Source organism: Phocoena phocoena, chromosome 21 (genome assembly GCF_963924675.1).
Source record: "Phocoena phocoena chromosome 21, mPhoPho1.1, whole genome shotgun sequence".
NCBI classification, from domain to species: Eukaryota; Metazoa; Chordata; class Mammalia; order Artiodactyla; family Phocoenidae; genus Phocoena; species Phocoena phocoena.
In genome coordinates, this window is record NC_089239.1 from 22,910,083 (window position 1) to 22,924,771 (window position 14,689).

The following is a 14,689-nucleotide window of genomic DNA, read 5'->3' on the forward strand; positions in this document are numbered from 1 at the left end:
ATAAGAATTTTGACGTTCATACGTACTGAAGTAAGTTACAAAAATTATTCTCATTTCATAAGAGTTCGCACTGAAACCACTGAATATAAATGTGGAAGAGTGGTTGCCCCTGCTTCAAAGCTATCATGTAACCCGACAACTCAATGAGTCACACAGAACTGCTTTTTTTCACAGAGATCTTTAGTAATGAATGCAATCACTTTTTTAAAAAACTCTGTTACTGTCCTGGATACCGTAATACCATTCTTATTAAATCTGTTGACTGGCTTTTAAATGAAAACTGGTGATAAGACATTTAGGACCTGGTTGGAAAAATATCACATTGGTAATTTGATTCCAATTCCAGCGGGATTTCTATTTTCATAGTTCCCTTGAAGCGAAAAGCTGAACTCTGGGCAGTGGCCTGGATAACACACATGTACAAGATATTGAGGTGCGTGAGATGGATTACTGCCATAAAACTACTAGTTGCAAAAACACCGAAAATACAATTCAAACAGGCCGATTTTTACATCCCTCCTAACTGGAGAGTAAAAATCATCTGCCCCAGCCTAGGTCTAGATCATAAAAATTCTTTCTTCTGTTTCTATCTAAAATAAATGTGTTCAAATTCAAAGAATAAAACCTGCCCTTATGAGAAACATGGTATTAAAGACAAGCCTTAGTGCGGCAGCCACTCTACCTCTGAGCAGAGAGAATGCAGCAACGCTGACTCTCACGTGTGGGTCCGTCAGACACGGACACCACACGTGGTTCCGAGTCTCCTCGGCCCTTGCTGACATCCGGAGGCCCCCATCCGCCGCCTGAAAATACACTAACTCATTTTCAAGAATCACTTGGGGAATCTGTTCTAATGCAGATTTCTAGATCCTATTCCTCCCTCCCCCAACAAAGATTCTTAATTCAGAAAGTTTATAAGGTGTGTCTTTGACATACAGCATTTTTTAGCAAGAATTCCTAAGTTATTTGTAAATCCTTAGACCCCATCTTGAGAAACATCACTAAGTGGTCGTGACAACAAAAGATTATGACCCCTGAAAAAAGCTGAGAAGTTTTATTCTTTGGAAGATTTATTTTAATACACGAGTAGAGCAATCATTTTACATAAATTGGGGCAGTCACAAAGGATTCACGGAAGCTCTTTCCACCTGTCTTAAAAATTACCTCAACACGCCATCCTCCTCACTGAGGGCAATTAATTTGCCTCTCAGTTACCAAGACAGTCGAGGCAACCCAGTTTGAAACATCTCAGCTCCCTGCCGGCTGCCTGCGAGCTTCTCTCTCTGCTCCCACTTTTACCTCTTTCCCATTAGTCTCAAGCCTAAACCCTCCACCAGTGCTCTGGTCCCGTCGGCCTGGGCACTGCTCTAGCAAGCATCCTGTCTCTGGGATTTCCCTCTACTTTTCAAGCTTCCTCTTTAACCCAAAGATGTGATTAAATCTCTACTCAACAACAAAAATTCCCAAAGCACAAGCACCACACGCACCTGTGAACACCGCCCTCTCTCCTTCTCGTCCAAGCTCCCAGGGGGCACCGTGCACCCCGCCTCAGCCTCCCCACCTGTCCCCAACCCCTCACCTGAGAGGATACATACCACATCTGCCCCACGTCCACCCTGCCCTCCCCAGACACCACCCGCACAGGTGTCCAGGGCCAAATGCAAGGACACTTCCCTGCCCTCTTTCTGGACTCCCCCCACCTCATCCAGCACCTCTGGCCACTGCTGCTCTCTTGGCTTCTCTGGGTTTCTCTCTCCTATGCACCGTCCTTCTCCCTCCTCTGCCTGCCCTTCAGCTTGCTGCTTCTCAACCACGGCAGGCCACCCTCGGCAGTCTCATGGACCTGTGGCTTTAACTGCACGTGCACACTGACCCCACCAGACCTGTTCCCCCCATCTCTCCCTCTAATGGCAGAGCTGCAAGCCTACGTGCAGGCTGAACATAACCACAGGCATCTCAAAATCCGCATGGTCAAAACTTACCTCCTCACCTTCCACCATCCCAAACCTGCCCACGTGGACCATGTCCATTCAGCCACCCAAGTCAGAAACCTGGAATTCACCTGACTTTTCCCTCTCCTCCCTCCACAAACGCTTACTGGGCAGAACTGAAGAGCATGGTAGAGTTGACCGGACGGAAGAGTTTGAACTAGGTTTTTAACAACAAGAACTGAATGTGCAGAAATGGGGGCAGAGGCCTTCCCAGGGGCCCATGGGTGCAACACGTACACCCCATAAAGGTAAATTCAGGAACAGCGAGAAGCTTGGTTAAAGTGAGGAGTAAATGAAGGTGTGAAAGGCTAAAAAGAGAGCATCCTCCTATCCTGAAAACCTTGGCTATGAAGTGAAACATTCATTGTTTTGACTCCACTGCTTCCTTCCTCCTTAAAGGACTGGCTAGGCCAGTCACAGCACCATGGTCCCCTCCCGCAGCCAACAATTCCATACAGGCGGGTACCCGCCCAAACCTTGCCAAACAGACACCAAGGGAACACTGCCACTTCATTTCTAAGAACACTTTCCTTGTTCCAAAAGGGCCTTTCCCCGTCTAGATCTCATCCTGTGTGGCTATGGTGCCTGAAATGCCTGCAGCCATCTAGCCACTAGCCAGGGCATCAGGCGCACCCACGGGGAGGGCAGAGCTAAGAAAGATACAGAGAGATGGTGCTGAGGCTGGATATTCCCACGTGGAGCCTGCCCTACTACTCCTGGGCCTGTCCTACCTCTGGGTTATGTATAATTTCTTAAGGTAATAAAATTCCTTGTTGCTTAAAAAAAAAAAAAGTAGGGATACAGGTATAAGTCATGTTTAGAAAACACTGGGTTAAAAAACAGCTAAACAGGTTTATTTACTAGGATTTCTCACAACGTTAGCATAGCAATACACAGTGTAAAGCTTCAAGAACTTGGTTTCTCAAATTTATGTGACCCACCCCCACCCCCGCAAGTCTCTCATCTTGCCTCTTCTGTTTTTGCAGTATACCTAAAAGCATCTCTGAAATTAAGTGTTTATGGATCATAGCGTAGAAAACTGATTTTTCCTAGAACAGATGAAAAGAATGTATGACTGACTGTTATGATACAGTATAGTGACAGCAGAGTAGCACAGAAAAAGTGCCATGGGACCCCAGAGGCTTCACTGCCGTTCTACGAGGTTCTCACTCAGAATGGCAGATGGGTCTCACATTATATCTCAACTCTAGTAAAATTTTAGTGGCTGCCTGGAATGCTATGTTGAAAAGGATTCTGAGGCTTCATCCAGACTCAGAGGGAAAAAAAAAAAAAAAAAAGCTGCCTTACTTGATTAGCAACGACTGCCAGGAGCACAGAAAGGGCAGCTGTGACATCATTCTGAGACCTCTAACGTGACACTAACTCCTAAACAGATCCTAGAACCAGCCCAAAGATTCTCAAGTTTTTTAAAACGTGAATCAGGTTTTAAATTAGACCAAACTAATGTTTAATAATTAAAATGGTAATAAAATGGTTAACTACAGAGGCTCCAAAATAAGAAAGACCTGGGTTTATTTTAGTTCTTCCACTTGCTCCAGGCACATGATTTAGCCTCTCTAAACCTCAGTTTTCCCATCTGTAAAATGAGATTAACAAATCCCTACCTCACGTGGAAGATATAAAAATTTAACTGGGTAATGCATATATGCACCTGCATACAGTGAATGCAATAAATATTAAGTTTAGCTATAGCAATTACTAAGGCATTCACTTTATGACATTCACATTATGACTCTTGTAGTGCATTTATTGGTCCACTGTATTCACAGCCATGGGTTAGAGTAAAATGAATCAAACTGAGGCCATAGAAACCATTTTCCTGAACCCATAAACAATGTCAATTTATAGGCTATCATAAGCAAATGGCAAAGACGATTGCAAAGCACTGTTCAAACTAAGTGTTACCTGTCTTGAAGAAGACAGAGTATATAAATCTAACTACTGAGTGATTATTCTCTGCAAAAGACAGATCTCATACATATTTCTTCCAATCTCTCCACAGAGAAGGCCAAGACACAATGACCAAACCAACAGCTATGAGGCTCCCTAACACCTAGAATGAGTCCCCCACACTCTCAGGGGCACGGGGCTTTCAGTGCTAGAACCAAGACAGTTCTGAGCAAACCAGGACAACTGGTCACCCTACAAACAAATGAGCAGGTGAAGTCCCAACAGTTGGCTCTGAGTCTGGCTGTGCTGCTCAGAACTGAAACAGAATGAGTTCATGAAATACTATTTTCCCTTAAAAGAAATCAGGGCTCTTTGTGGAGAAATGGCTAATTCCAGGTGTGAGCAGAAAATGCTCCAAATGAACCTGAAATATCTTATTATACCAGATAGCAAGAAAACTCTCAGACTTAGTAGGGCCATATCAAAAGGACTCAGGAGCCAACTTGAAAAGGTTCCCACTGGGCAGAGATGGGACTGCCTAAGCTTCAAAAAAGATAATAATTACAATTAATTGAAACGCATCAAATACATTCAAATCCATGAGTTCACAATATTTTTTTAAACACGTAACTAATTGGTCACCTTCAGAGGATGATGGGGAACCAACTCATTATCTTGGAAAACTGATAATGGGAAAGAATCTAGCATTTATCCTGCTTTTCTATAGAACTATACCACTGTGCAACCAAATAGTAGATGATGGAAAAAGTCTCTTTTAAAAAAATATTCAAACCAATAAATAAGACAAATGACAGAATTAAAACATCCCTATTTGTCACCCCCCAAAAATTAATAGATCCAGGTATTGAGGATCAACAGCTACTAACATCACAAAAAGAAAGACAACCAGATATTATGTGCCTCCCGATGAAAGGTCACACCACCACCTACAGTCCTGCCAAAGGAGTCAAACACAAGTCTGATCAGGTCTCTGGGTCCAGTGTCAATTTGCAGGACATGCAAAGGAGGAAGGAACAAGCTGAGCTGTATCATTCATATGCAGCCAGCAAAATCCAGACTATAGGACACTACAGGACAACTGCTCCAGGTTCTTCAATAGATAACCCATAGGGAAAAGAAAAGGATACTGGGAAGACTTAATTTTTTCAAATGGGCAAGACTAAACCATAATGTCCACGGATGCATGGTTGACTGATAAAACTGTAACAACACGCAAGGACGTGATTATTATAGAGTCAAGATGGCGTTACTTAGGTGGAAGGGAAGGGAATGCCATTGGGGTGGAGATACAGGGGGGTTTCTGGGGCTTCTGGAAGTTACAAGGGTATTGTCTTTATAATCACTCATCCAACTATATGTTTATTTTGTGTAATTTTTCTGAAGCTGCATCTTTATTCTTATAAAAAAGTTTTTTTTTAAAAGGTGAGAGTGTAACATCTACCATTTAACACCTTCTAATTCAAAGCACTTTTACAAATACTATATTTATATTTTCAAATACTATCACATTGTTCCAAACAACCTCTTAAGGTATTTACTATCTCCACTTTTCAGATAAGGAGACTGGGGCTTAGGAATCTTAAGTAAATCACCCACTGTCACAGGGTTATTAACGCAGAGCCAGATTCAAATTCAAATAACTGGCTGACTCCAGAACCATTCTCTTAATGCCTATGCTCTACTGATCCCCAGGGATCAGTCACTCAAGACACATTTATTGCTTACCTACTTAATCATGCTAGATGTTAAAGACACTGCGGGGAGTTTCTGCCTTCATGGAGTTCAAGGGTTAATGAGAAAGATGGACAAGGAAACGTCCAAGTATAAAATCACAACTGTGCTAAGTACAATGAAGAAAAGGTCTACGGTGCCACAAGAATATATGAGCCTCTCTGCAAAAGTGATGGCTGAGCACTGAGGAGAAGTTAGCCAGGCAACGGCGCAGCGGGGCTCCAGGCAGAGCAAGCGATGTTCAAAGTTGCCATCCAAAGAGCAAGGTTGGCACTTTGAGGGCTGAGGATAGAGCATGAGAAGTGAAGGTAATTATGACAGGAGACCAGGCTGGAGAGCTGGCAAGAACAGGAAGCTGACGGCTCTTAATTAAACATGCTGCAGAAGAGAGATTGGACTGGGGGTGCATTTTTAAGAGAAGGAATTGGAGGAGCCGACAGGAAGGCAGAGAGATGAACTGAGGGGCTACTGCAGTCACCTAGGAGGCACATGATGGCAGCTGGGACCAAGCAGGAGAGATGGAAACAAGCGGATGGACGTAAGATACTCAAGAGGTAAGGAGACAGGTCTGGAGGATGGGGTGCACGTGGGGAGGAAGGAGAAGGAGAGGTCAGGAAGGACTCGGGCTTCTGGCTGCAGGACTTTCGGAGGTGCTTAGTCACTGACGCAAGGAGCAATGGGAGAGGGACGGAGACACTGATCACAAGACAGTTGGGGCCTTGGACCTGTTGACTTTCAGGCACCTCTGAGGGTACCACGTGGAAAGGTCAAGTTAAGCAGTTGAATAAGTGAGTCTAAGCCTGAGGAGTAAATCTCGACTCCGTGTAGAGATGGTGATTGCAGGGGTCCCCGGGGAAGCCCGCCTAAAAGTGAGATACTTCCAAAAATGGGACCTCAAGGATGATCAAAATTCAAATCTAGAAAACAAAGCAACCTCCCGAGCTAATCTAGGGGTTGCAATCTCAGAAAGGTTTAGTGAAATGGGAAAAAAAATCAGAAGGAATATGAGATTAACAACTGTGACTCAGGAAAAACACAATTTCTGGGATGTTTAAGGTGTTAATTCCACACCTAACAAGTTGGCAGGGTTTGCACATGGCCCTCAGGTGTATATTTGTTGGAATATATTTGCATACGAGGAAGAGACCTTTGGGAGGTGCCTTGTGTGTAGCCGCTCAAGGTTGGAGACAGAGAAAGCTCTGGAGCTAGGAGAGAAAGCCCGAGCTTGACCCCAGGGGCTGCTCTGAGCCAGGTACAGAAAGGAGCCAGACAAAAGGGATGGGGCTGTCTTCACAGGAGATGCAAACAGAGACGTAAGCTCCTCAGCTTCTATTACACAGTAAAAAAGAAAAAATTTTAAGTATACCCGAGTGAAAGAAACGAGGCTACGTTCTCAACTTCCAAAAAGCACATAAAGTGGCTTTGGCTCAGGAGAAAAACAAAAACAAAACAGAAGGACCAAGCATGCCTGGATATCCAGTTTTAGGGGACTGAGACAGCAGTAGCCCAAGAAGAAATGTGCTTTTTCACAGACTGGCACGGGTGACAGAAAGAAGGCTCTCTCAAATGTTCTGCAGGCACCAGGAACGGAAGAACATAAGTGAACATATTCATAAACACATAAATACTGCCTGTGGGCTGGCAGAAATGAGGGGAGAGCTGCGGGATGCGGTCCTGCATGAGCAGACAGGAGCAAACCCTAGACAATTTGAGTTACTGCTATTAATGTAAACTCACTCACACATACAAGGTGGGTGAGAACTACAGAAATTCAGGTAACTTTAGAAATGAGTATTTGTTAAAAATGCATCCAACTTTCCAAGAAGTGTATTCTACACTAAAATGAAAGCTTACTAAACAGATCTTAGTGACCTAAACAAGTTCCAGTGTCTTATTCTAAAAATGCACTATTCATTCCGGTTTCCCCTTTGGCCTCGGAGGCATTTTACTTGGAGTTACCATATTCATTTTCCTCTACATCCAGCTCATGGCGTTCATACATGGAAACCCCAGGCTGACTGACAAATGTACCAGGACTGGCCAGTACCTAGAGTCACTGATAAGCACGGGCCAGCCCTGGGGACAGACTGGCACAGCTCACTCTCCTAACTGCATTCTCCCAAAGCAGCACCTGAGCTGAAAAGCCCACCAAAATGCAACCAAACCCCACTGGGCTTTCTGGAAAGCTCCACTGTGCTTAGAGAAACTAAATAACACACCCCAGGACTAAAGGAGGGTGTAGGAGTGAGTAACTGAACCCAAGCCCTGGCCCCCCAGGGTACCCAGCAGAGTCCCTCAGAAGGGCTGCCTATCTACCCCTGTCATGTCATCTCCACCCAAACAACCAACCCTCATTTAGAAAGTGACCTAACAGTGAAGTTGGTAAAAATACAAGTTCCAAGTTTGCAAGTCTTTCAAAAGCAAAGCTGCAAAAAAAAAAGGCAAGTTTGTATGCCATCATTTTAATACTAACAGCCTTCTACAGACACTTCCTTTCCTAAAGTCTAAGCCCTCAGCACCAAACTTGCTGAGTCACCTTTTTTTAAGTACAATTGTGTGCACTATTCTGACTGCACAGGGTTCACACATTCTAAGGAATCTAGGGCACTTCCTACCCCCAAAATGATAAGGTTAGGAAATGAAACTTAAGATATTTTTAAGAAGGCAACATTCAATTACTAAGGTGACATCGTAGCATGTTCCCAAAGCAAAAGCAGCTTAAGATTCAAGGGAGTTAGAAATAAGCTTCCTGGGAATGACCAGAATTTAGGTTCCAAGCAGACCACTCAAGCTTGGAGACGTTGGTCTTCACATTTGTGAATAAACAGTAGGACCCTTTGGTTTGGGGCTTGAATTTATTATTTAGAGGGAATGTTAAGATACTCTAGAAAAGATTCTTGAACCAATCTGTAATAACTACTGATAATTAACATGAAAGAACCATCTCACTCAATCTTGACTTTTCACCTCCAGACTCCATTCACACAGCTTCATTAACTCACTTTTTATCGCTGCAACTGATCAGTGTTTCTCCTGAGTCCCTCCCAATCACATTTCCACTTAACATTTCTAAAGCCCAGCTCTGATGCTACACTCCAGAGCTCAGAAAGTGTGAGTAGCTGCCCCAACTACAGACTATAATCCAACCCTACTCTCCAAGCTGAGGACTTCCACAACCTGGCCCAAACTACCTCTGCAATCCTACCTCCGAGGATTCATCTCATACACTCGCCGGCAACTCAAACCCCAAAAAGTACATGTACTCCGTCTCTAAAACGATTTGCTGGGTTTGTTTTGGTTTTGTACAAATTGTGAAAATATATATTGCCGCCTTCAGACAGTTTTGCTAAATTCAAAAACACACACATCATTTCTTAGAATACATTTGCTAGTTTTGATGAGCATTTTTTTTATGTTCAGGTTTAATCGTGTATTGTAGCTTCCTACTTTGAAGTTATCACTATTCATATATAACTTCTTATGTTTACTAACCCTTAGAAATAGTTCCTTCATAATAAAGATACAGAAAATAATTTTCCTTTATGTGTAATCACTGTTTATATATCAAGAGATTATAGGTATCAAAAGCACCCGTTTTTGAGTACATATTTGTATTTGCTTGTATAGACATAATATACATCTGCAAGAATAATCAACTGTTAATAATGGCTGCCTATAAGGAAGGGAGATTTTTTTTCCACTGCATATCTTGTTATATGTGTTTTTATTAAAGCCATGTGATTGTATAACCTACATAAAAGTTAAATTTAAAAATTATGATTAGAATGAATTTAAGGCAAACAAACCTTACACTACAGAGTTAGGTAGATTTAAGGGGGTCTCAAAAGCCAACTTCCTCAAAAACATTTTTCCCAGTAGCTACCATGACTTAAATCCCCCAGTCAAAATACAATCAAATATTCTGAAGACAGTAAGTGTATTATGCCACTATCCACTATCAAATTATTGAGGATTAGTTTATCACATTAGCATAATAAAGGGAAGTCACAAAGAGGCTGTGTATAGTCTCCCTAAGTCTTGTTTCTTTTCCTTTTTCCCTCGAGTAACTAAATCAAGTTTGTTTTACTCAAAAGCACTTTTGTATTGGTAAAAGAACTCATTTAGGGATTCTAGAAGTCCTACCCAAGCCAAGTGGCACCATGGGTTGCTGTGTGAACGTTTTTACTGTCTCTATAAACATCTGCTCTCCCCTCCAGTCTTCTCTATCAGTCTAATCTACTCAGCCCGAGAGGACGGGAACAGGGAGAGTCTGTTCACCTTTGATTCCTCGCCAACACTAAAAACACTGCCATGCACTTAACAGAAAGCAATTAGTGAAGCTCTTAGTGACACCTACTACAAGACTATGATCCCTTCTCTAGGGAACTGTGGTTGAAACTTCAAATCTAAAAATGTCAGTTGGATTCTCAAGTCTGTTCTCATCTCAAACAATAATCCATTCATTCAGGACAAAAATCCATCTACAGAGAACTTACTTATGTGCCTGGCACTGACACTCAGCAACTAACTAGGCCAAAACTGATCTCACGAGATCAGAAAAGCAGATATGCAGCAGATCTTCAGTAAATGTGTAAGAGATTTGATGAACTTCTTGAACTTTGCTATCTGTCTAAACTTGGAAAAGTCTTTAATGTTTCTTCACATAGCAATGGACCTCAGTTTCCCATATGTTACTAATCACCTGACTTGTGGACTTTCTTGCATCAGCCCTCCAATCCTCATTAGTTAACTGCTTATTTTTTAACTTAATGGGATGTAAATCAAGAAGTATCTAATAAAATACAATGTAAAAGAGAAAAATCCATAATTATTATGTGAATGATTGACTTTTTAAAATTTATTTATCTTATTTATTTATTTTTGGCTGGGTTGGGTCTTCACTGCTGCGCACGGGCTTTCTCTAGTTGCCGTGAGCAGGTGTTACTCTTTGTTGCAATGCACAGGCTTCTCATTGCGGAAGTTTCTCTTGTTGTGGAGCACGGGCTCTAGGCACGCGGGCTTCTGCAGCTGTGGCACGTGGGCTCCAGAGCGCAGGTTCAGTAGTTGTGGCGCACGGGCTTAGTTGCTCCGCAGCATGTGGGCTCTTTCCAGACCAGGGCTCGAACCCGTGTCTCCTGCATTGGCAGGCGGATTCTTAACCACTGCGCCACCAGGGAAGCCCATGATTGACATTTAAAGAAGTTATTCCCTCTTATTCCTATCGCCAAAATGTAAGAAATTATTTCCCTTTTTTCCATTCTATGAAGATGCACTTAGATCCTGCTGGTCCAGGAATGAAAATAAGTTTTCTAAACTACTGATTCACTATTCCCATATTCTTCTTGCTGCTGCCTTGGTTAGATCATGTGCTAGGGTCAAGTAACTGTGGCTAGTGAATCTAAGGCTCTTGGTCCGCATGAGTTAACTGGCCTGGCACAAGACCAAACTACGACCTTGGACTTGGAACACCACACTCTGGCAGCGTACTCAGCAAAGGCGGGCTAGCAGCTGCTGCCCAGGAGCAAGCCAGCCCCATGGCATCACAGCTCCAGTCGGCTGGCCTACAAAAAGCCCAAGTGTTTCTAAAGTGGGGCCCAGGTAGCAACTGTCAAGACTTTACCATCAACCTTTCTGACCTTACACAAGTTTTTGCCACCTGAATATACCACTGGATGTTATTTCTACCCGAGATGAAAATTTAGTTTTACCACTTTAATCAATAGTGATTCCCAGCCAAGTAAAATCAAAATCCTTGCACATAAGAGACGCCCAGTAAATATTAGACTAACTGAAGGGGGAAAGCACAGAGTTAGTGACCGCACACCGACATAATTTTCTTCATTATCATCAGCAAACACTCACAAAAGATGTCAGTCATGAGTCCTAACCGCATAGAGTTGACAGCCCATAACTACCTTGTGAAGCATGCAGGAGCATTTGAACACTCCTAGACATGAAAACACCTTTTCCTTTTTAGTTTAGGCTTCTCTGGTTGCCTGCTTTTAATAGTGTACGCATTTTTTTTCCTCTATAGAAGGAAGCCAAGAAGGAAAAAAAAAAAAAAAGGAAAGAGAAGGAAGGAAAGATGGACAGATAGGATAGATCCCCGTGTCTGACATGTCTAGCTGACACTAGAAGAACCCAAAATATGTAAGAACACATGAGGATTCTTTTCTTAATGCTGAATCAAAACTTCTGTAGTGAAGTAGTCACTGTATTGTAAGAGGCACCATTTGGTTCACTCCAAAACAGCCTCCCCTCCACCTATGTTAGATGACCAGTGTGGTCCAGCTCCTACCACCACAGAAAGGACAGTTTATACTACACCACAGGCTTATGCTTCCATTCATAAAGAACACTGTTTTAAAACCTTAAGCATAAATTATTGGAAATACAGCACAACAAAAGGCTTGAGTAAACTGCACTGGTACTGTAAATATACATATATAATTTTATGTGAATAATATGCATTTCAATTCTAAGTAACACAACCTAGAAAGTAAACATCCTAGTGTACTTATTTTCTTATTTAACATTGTAGGAATCTGAATTCAAAAAGAAATGACCAATAATCTACTTTCCTTAAATCATACTTCACCTCTTCTACTGCCTGAAATCTTCGGGTAGTATACGTGAGAGATTACATATGCTGCTTCATTTTCTGTCACCTTTAATGTAGTATTTTCTCTGCTTCCTCTACTAAAGCACCTTCCGGGATGATAACCCAAGTTTTACCAGAGGTACAAGTGAGTTAGGAGGTTTGAGGGGATGTATTTTCCAGGAAAAGGGGAGGTAACCCACAACATGAGGCTTCCAAGCCCTCAGAGTGAGCTGCAATCCTACAGCTTTGACCCTGACCCCACCATCTAAACTTCCTGCCCTCGCATATCAGGCACTCTTAATCACTTGACTCTTAGTTACTTTTGGTTTCATAAGCATTTACCACTACCCAAAAGTAACTCCATTTATTTATTGCCTGATTCCCCCATAAGTATACAGTCTCCAGAAAGCAGGGCTGTTGCCTTGTTGATTCAACCCCAGCTTCCAAAATAATACCTGGCTGGCATAAAATACTCAATAAATACGTCCTGAATGAATTACAACGTCTTACAATACTCTAAAGAATTCTAACGTCATTCACAGATCGATAAACCAACTAGTAAAATCTTGGGATCTTTATTTTTTTTATCATTGTAGAGAAAAAGCAAGAGGAAAAATACACCTACTCACCTAGTCTTGCTGAATTAGATATGAAAAAATGGACAGCTGAGTGAAGGTTTTTAAGAGAAATAAACACAACTACGGAATTTGAGACTATGAAAACAGAAGTTCCTGTTCCTTACTATATTGAATTGCTACTCAGCTTACACAACCCTTCAGCCATTATCTCAGCTCTGCATTCGGAACTGACACACTGAGGAAACGGTACTTTTGGTTAAGAGTGTGATGATTTTCACAAAAAAGTAAGCAGGTCATATCATAAGCAAACACAAAACCCAGGGGGTAATGACACTTCCAACAAATATTCTTAGGAAGTTGAGCCACTGCTATTTCCCTTACCCCAGAGTTCTTGGTCAATTTCAGTTTAATGACAGTATCATTCAGTCAAGCAGGAAGAGTCAAGCTACGACAGAATCAAGTTTCTTTTATAGGGCGGTGAGACGGATGCTGGGAGGTAGGGGAAGCAGTGGTTTGGCACTAAGGAAGCTTAGAGCTCATTTAAAATACTGTCCTTCCCTATATTCCCTATATAACCACCGTTCTTTACCATATCGCCACACCTCACTGATGATAGCCTTCCTTTTGACGCAAAGTACAGTGATTTCGGGCATCCCCTTCCTAATCACTGAAACTGCGATACTTAACATGGTGGAAGACAGGACAGCGTGGTAAAAAGTGTACCCAGGCTTGGGCATGAGGTACCGGGTGGGTGACCTAAGCCAAGTCAGCCCCTCTGCGTCAAGCTTCCTCGTCTGTAACAGGGCATAAAGTCATCCCGACAGGGAACGGTTATCGGAACCCAAGGTAATGACCAGCCCAGGGCGCAGCGCCTGCGTACAGCGACCGCCGCGCTCCCCTCGCTCCCACTCGCTAGCTGCAGAGCCACAGCGAAGGTCTGGAAGGATTGTTCAACTACCGAGGCTGGAAATGAGGATGGTGTCGAGCAACTACATCGCCTACTAACGTGCATCTCGGCAAACCCACGGAGCCCGGAGCCCGCCCCGCACGGGGGCCGAGGGGACACGAGCGTCTCCCCGCCGGGCCGGCCCACCCCAAGCCCCGTTTCCCTCGGGCGTCCGCCGAGCCGGGCCGAGAAGACGGGCCCGCCGCGACCCCCGACCCTCCCGGAGCTGGCGGCGGGCGCCGGAAGCGGGCGGGCCGGGCGAGGCTGCGGGCGGGCGGGCGCGCGCGCGGCGGCGGCGGCGGCGAGGAGACCCGTACTCACCTCCGGCGGGCGGCGGGCGGCCGCGGCCAGCCGTCTCCAGGCGGCGGCGAAGTCGGGCGGCGGAGCTTGCGGGCTCCGGCAGACCAGGGAGAACAAGGTCCCCAGCAGGAAGGCGGCCGCAGCGCAGCCCAGGTACAGGCTGAGCCTGAGCAGGACGGTGCCCGGCCCCGCGCTTCCCGCTTCCCAGCAGCCGGGCCCCAGGAAGCAGAGGGGCACGGCGGCGAGGGCTGCCACGGCCACCGGCGCCCGCCAGCTCCCGCCGCCTGGGCCCCCGGGGGCTGCCGCGTCCTCCCGGGAATCCGGCCGCCGCTCGCCCGGGGCTTCCGTGAGGCTGGCGCCGCTGCTGTCGGTGGCCTTGGGGTGCATGCTGCTTCCTGGGCCGCTAAGGACAGGCACATCTCCCGCCCTGCTCTCCCCCGGCGCTGCCCTGGACGGTGGCCTCCAAGCGGCGCCTTCTCCCCTCGCCGCTCCCGCCGCTCTGGAGGCAGAGGGAGTCCGCGCTCATGCCCTCGCCGGCGGCCCAACGAGGGAACGGCTCCAACAGACAACGCGGAGCTCCTCTCGGCGACCCCTCAGCGCCGCCACGCGG

At 44.7% G+C, this 14,689-nt stretch overlaps 1 protein-coding gene across 2 annotated transcripts in view; it reads right to left on the reverse strand.

Moving 5' to 3' along the window:
- The window catches only part of SNX25 (sorting nexin 25), a 109,219-nt gene extending 94,840 nt beyond the window's left edge, over nucleotides 1–14,379 (reverse strand). For both annotated transcript variants that reach the window (XM_065899774.1, XM_065899775.1), the window contains exon 1: nucleotides 14,101–14,379. The gene's annotated coding sequence lies outside the window, so the exon portion shown is untranslated. The remainder of the gene's footprint in view (nucleotides 1–14,100) is intronic.
- Nucleotides 14,380–14,689: the final 310 nt, after the last annotated feature.